The 5,716-nt window shown below is 55.3% G+C and overlaps 1 long non-coding RNA gene across 1 annotated transcript in view; it reads left to right on the top strand.

Moving 5' to 3' along the window:
- The first annotated feature begins 857 nt into the window (after positions 1-857).
- LOC144955402 (uncharacterized) overlaps positions 858-5,716 on the top strand; it is a 7,795-nt gene continuing 2,936 nt past the window's right edge. The window contains exons 1-2 of the long non-coding RNA XR_013641642.1: positions 858-1,016; positions 4,712-4,987. This is a non-coding gene — a long non-coding RNA (uncharacterized LOC144955402). The remainder of the gene's footprint in view (positions 1,017-4,711; positions 4,988-5,716) is intronic.

Below are 5,716 nucleotides of genomic sequence, written 5' to 3'. Positions count from 1 at the left end.
TGTTAGTGTGTGTGAGTGTGTGGGTGTGTGTGTGTGAATGTGTGTGAGTGTGTGGGTGTGTGTGAGTGTGTGCGTGTGTGAGTGTGTGTGAGTGTGTGTGAGTGTGTGAGTGTGTGTGAGTGTGTGGGTGGGTGTGGGTGTGTGTGTGTGAGTGTGTGTGAGTGTGTGGGTGCGTGTGTGTGTGTGTGTGAGTGGTGTGTGTGCGTGTGTGTGTTAGTGTGTGTGTTAGTGTGTTAGTATGTTAGTGTGTGTGAGTGTGTGCGTGTGAGTGTGTGTGGGTGTGTGTGTGTGTGTGCGTGTGTGTGAGTGTGTGTGAGTGTGTGTGCGTGTGTGTGCGTGTGTGTGAGTGTGTGGGTGTGAGTGTGTGTGAGTGTGTGTGTTAGTGTGTTAGTATGTTAGTGTGTGTGAGTGTGTGTGAGTGTGTGGGTGTGTGTGTGTGAATGTGTGTGAGTGTGTGGGTGTGTGTGAGTGTGTGCGTGTGTGAGTGTGTGTGAGTGTGTGTGAGTGTGTGAGTGTGTGTGAGTGTGTGGGTGGGTGTGGGTGTGTGTGTGTGAGTGTGTGTGAGTGTGTGGGTGCGTGTGTGTGTGTGAGTGAGTGGGTGAGTGTGTGAGTGTGTGTGAGTGTGTGTGTTAGTGTGTTAGTATGTTAGTGTGTGTGAGTGTGTGGGTGGGTGTGTGTGAGTGTGTGTGAGTGTGTGGGTGCGTATGTGTGTGTGAGTGTGTGGGTGAGTGTGGACCCCCCTAGTGGAGCATCTTCGCCGGTTGGAAACATTTAGGCTGGCCTGCCTACGATCCATCCTGGGTTTAACCTGCAGGCTGGATTGTGTGAGGAGCTCACAAATCCTTGAAAGATCTGGGCAAAGTCCCATCAGTGAGCTCCTCCGGCAGGCAAGGCTGCGTTGGCTGGGTCATGTAGCCCGCATGCCCAGCCACCGCATGCCTAAGCAGCTTTTGTTCGGCCGGATCGAGGGGGCTAAACGGGCGCGGCACGGGCTGGAGAAGAGATGGAGTGATGTGGTGAGTGGGTGAGTGCGTGGGTGAGTGTGTGAGTGACACGGGCTAGAGAAGTGATAGAGTGATGTGGTACAGGAGGACGTGGAGCTGAGTGGACTTGCCGATGACTGGTACCAGCGGTGTCAAGATCGGCCTCAGTGGAGGAGGCTCGTGAAGGACGCTACTGGGCAGTTGGAGGCAGTCGCCCTCCAACAACAACGGAGGGCGGAGGAGCGACGCTCACAACAACGAGCGGAGCGCCGGGTGGCTAAAGCACAGCAAGTTGGCACGGTAGGGGGCACAGGTGGTGCATCAGCCAGTCATCTCGGTCATCTCGGTCAGTCGACCCGTGGCACCTGCTGGGTCTGCCCCGTGACCTCCTCCTCCTGCACCTAGCCTGGCACAGCAGTCAACCCGTGGCACCTGCTGGGTCTGCCCCGTGACCTCCTCCTCCTGCACCTAGCCTGGCACAGCAGTCAACCCATGGCACCTGCAGGGTCTGCCCCGTGATCTCCTCCTCCTGCACCTAGCCTGGCACAGCAGTCAACCCATGGCACCTGCTGGGTCTGTCCCGTGATCTCCTCCTCCTGCACCTAGCCTGGCACAGCAGTCAACCCGTGGCACCTGCTGGGTCTGCCCCGTGACCTCCTCCTCCTGCACCTAGCCTGGCACAGTAGTCAACCCATGGCACCTGCTGGGTCTGTCCCGTGACCTCCTCCTCATGCACCTAGTCTGGCACAGCAGTCAACCCATGGCACCTGCTGGGTCTGTCCCGTGACCTCCTCCTCCTGCACCTAGCCTGGCACAGTAGTCAACCCATGGCACCTGCTGGGTCTGTCCCGTGACCTCCTCCTCATGCACCTAGTCTGGCACAGCAGTCAACCCATGGCACCTGCTGGGTCTGCCCCGTGACCTCCTCCTGCACCTAGCCTGGCACAGCAGTCAACCCATGGCACCTGCTGGGTCTGTCCCATGACCTCCTGCACCTAGCCTGGCACAGCAGTCAACCCATGGCACCTGCTGGGTCTGCCCCGTGACCTCCACCTGCACCTAGCCTGGCACAGCAGTCAACCCATGGCACCTGCTGGGTCTATCCCGTGACCTCCTCCTGCACCTAGCCTGGCACAGCAGTCAACCCATGGCACCTGCTGGGTCTGTCCCGTGACCTCCTCCTGCACCTAGCCTGGCACAGCAGTCAACCCATGGCACCTGCTGGGTCTGTCCCGTGACCTCCTCCTCCTGCACCTAGCCTGGCACAGCAGTCAACCCGTGGCACCTGCTGGGTCAGCCCCGTGACCTCCTCCTCCTGCACCTAGCCTGGCACAGCAGTCAACCCATGGCACCTGCTGGGTCTGTCCCGTGACCTCCTCCTCCTGCACCTAGCCTGGCACAGCAGTCAACCCATGGCACCTGCTGGGTCTGTCCCATGACCTCCTGCACCTAGCCTGGCACAGCAGTCAACCCATGGCACCTGCTGGGTCTGCCCCGTGACCTCCTCCTGCACCTAGCCTGGCACAGCAGTCAACCCATGGCACCTGCTGGGTCTGTCCCGTGACCTCCTCCTCCTGCACCTAGCCTGGCACAGCAGTCAACCCATGGCACCTGCTGGGTCTGCCCCGTGACCTCCTGCCGGCGGGCGTTCGACACTTCACGTGGCCTCAAGGTGCACGTAGCCTGGCACAAGCGTCGTGGTGACGTCACCGCCACTTGGTGGCGAATGGCGGTTGTTGTTGTTGTTGTTTGGTGCACGCAGAGACATGCTTCTTTGCGACAGATGGCGTCTATTCGGGTGTCTGTTGAACAAATAAACACACAACCCCTGGTGTCATTGCTAGCAAGGGTAGAACACCAGTTGTTGTTGTTGCTGTTACTGATGTTGTTTGATTTAATTCGGTGTTTTTTTCGATTTAAAGCTTTCGTGACTGCAGGGATTCATCTTCTTGGTTCTTTCGGTAAAGTCACGTAGAATGGAAGTAATAAAATAATAAAAATAAAACATAATACAATAATAAAAATAGAACGTAATAAAATTTCGATTTAAAGCTTTCGTGACTGCAGGGATTCATCTTCCTGTTTCTTTCGGTAAAGTCACGTAGAAGGGAAATAATAAAATATTAAAAATAAAACATAATAAAATACAATTCTCACGACGTTTCGGCCACAACGCAAGCAGCCGTCCTCAGGTGAAGAACAGGTCTGTCGATAAGACAGCGTCATTCACATCAACATCATCAACATCATCATCATTATCAACATCATCATCATTAACATCAACATCATCATCAACATCATCATCAACATCATCATCATTAACATCATCAACATCATCAACATCATCTTTTTTTTCGATTTAAAGCTTTCAGACAGAGTCATTCAGACGCTGTCTTATCGACAGACCTGTTCTCCACCTGAGGACGGCTGCTTGCGTTGTGGCCGAAACGTCGTGACAATTATTTTATTATGTTTTATTTTTATTATTTTATGATTTCCATTCTACGTGATGCCTTTACCGAAATAACCAAGAAGATAATTTGGCGTTCTATTGTTTGTGTTTGTGACGGTCTGAACGTGCTTCTACTAGACATCTGTGAGCGAAGCGCTTCATAGATTTTCTGATTTTGACCCCCTCAACTTTCTTCTCCCCCCTCCCCTCCCCCCATCTTCCCCCCTCCCCCCCTCCCCTCCCCCCATCTTCCCCCCTCCCCCCCTCCCCTCCCCCCATCTTCCCCCCTCCCCCCATCTCCCCCCTCCCCTCATCTCCCCTCTCGCCGCCTCCCCCCATTTCTCCCCACCCCCTCCCCCCTGTTCCCCCTCTCCCCCCTTCCCCCCTCCCCCTTTCTCCCCCTCTTTCACTCCCCCCGCCCTCTCCTCTTCCCCCATTTCCCCCCTCCCCTCTCCCCCTCCCCCCTGTTCCCCCTGTCTCCCTCCCCCCTACTCCCCTCTCGCCCCCACCCCTCCCCCATTTCCCCGCCTCCCTTCTTCCCCCCCGTTCCCCCTCCCTCCGCCCTCCCCCCCTCTCCCCATCTCGCCCCCTCCCCCCATTTACCCCTCCCCTCTCCCCCCCCCTGTCCCCCTCTCCCCCTCCCCCCTTCTCCCCCTCCCCCCTTCACCCCCTCTTTCCCTCCCCCTCCCCCCGCCCTCTCCCCTCCCCCATTGCCCCTCCCCTCCTCCCTCCCTCTCCCCCCTTCCTCCCCTCCTCCCCCCTTTCCCCCCTCCCCTCCCCCATCTTCCCCCTCCCCCCATCTCCCCTCTCGCCCCTCCCCTCCCCCCATTTTCTCCCCCCTCCCCCTGTCCCCCCTTCTCCCCCTCTCTCCCTCCCCCCACCCTCTCCCCTCCCCCCATTTCCCCCCCATTTCCCCCCTCCCCTCTCCCCCTCCCCCCTTCTCCCCCTCCCCTCCCCCCTTCTCCCCCTCCCCTCCCTCTCCCCACCCTCTCCCCTCCCCCCATTTCCCCCCCATTTCCCCCCTCCCCTCTCCCCCTCCCCCCTTCTCCCCCTCCCCTCCCCCCTTCTCCCCCTCTCTCCCTCCCCCCACCCTCTCCCCTCCCCCCACCCTCTCCCCTCCCCCCTCCTCCCTCTCCCCACCCTCTCCCCTCCCCCCATTTCCCCCCCCATTTCCCCCCTCCCCTCTCCCCCTCCCCCCTTCTCCCCCTCCCCTCTCTCCCTCCCCCTTCACCCCTCCCCTCCCCCCTTCTCCCCCTCCTCCCCCTCTCCATCGTAGAGGAATCGAAATCGAACCGATTGCTTTTCGATTCGTCATCTCGACGATTACTTCCGTTTCCGGCGTACCCACCCACATCCACCAGCCCACGTGACGCGGTTTTGTTTGGCGGGAATCTTCCTACGGAGTCACGGACGGACAACGGCGGCAAAGACAACTCCGCGTTTCGTAACAAACACAATTTAAACTCCTTATAAATTAATCTTCTCGTAAATTACCACGCTTTTAAAGCTAACGTAACCGTCGCCTGAGGCATGATGTTCGTCGTCAAGAGAGGTGAGGGCAGGTCGCGCGCTTGCGATAAGGTTTTAATAAGTGTTTATAAAAATGCGTTTTGTATAATTTTGAGGTAAAATACCCGAATCGATAAAGATGTTCGCCGTTGCTATTTGCGACGAATTGGCCGCGGCTTCTTAACAAACAAACTAACATGTCGCTAAACTAAGTGGGGTGGTAACGACGTTTAATATTTGACGCGATTTAAACAATAAACAAATCGATTATTGTGGCTTCGCTTAACGTTGTTTGACAGCGATTTGGCGGCAAAAGAGGGGAGCTGTGAAAGTGTTGAGGGAATTTTTTTTTTACCGTTTAATGTTTAACTTTTTTCTCTTAACGAAAGCGTCGGCTATTAACGTGTTTTTTAAAATATATATTAAAGTTTTATTTCTACGTTTTAAAAGAAGCTAAATAGTTTTAAAAGACAGCGATGGATGAACTAAGGCCCTCAATGGCCGCTTATGGCACTCTCTCCCCTCCGCTTTCCTTTTAAATTTATTTTTTTTATCTCGCAAATAAATTTGAATTTTTTGTTTATCATTCGTTTTTATCTTTTGCGATTACTTCCCTTAACATCTTTACCGATTACCCACGAAAGTTAGCGTTTTAATTTTTTTTAAATCGTCGTCTTCCTTATATTTGTTACGACTCTGGGGCTGCTGATGAGAAACTGAAAGTGGAAACCGCTCCCTGACTGCTGATGATGATGCTGATGATGATGAGTCA

Source organism: Lampetra fluviatilis, unplaced genomic scaffold, assembly GCF_964198595.1.
Source record: "Lampetra fluviatilis unplaced genomic scaffold, kcLamFluv1.1 SCAFFOLD_1388, whole genome shotgun sequence".
In the NCBI taxonomy this organism is placed as follows: Eukaryota; Metazoa; Chordata; class Hyperoartia; order Petromyzontiformes; family Petromyzontidae; genus Lampetra; species Lampetra fluviatilis.
Note: the sequence above shows the minus strand (reverse complement) of the source record. Positions and strands in the feature narration are given on the sequence as shown.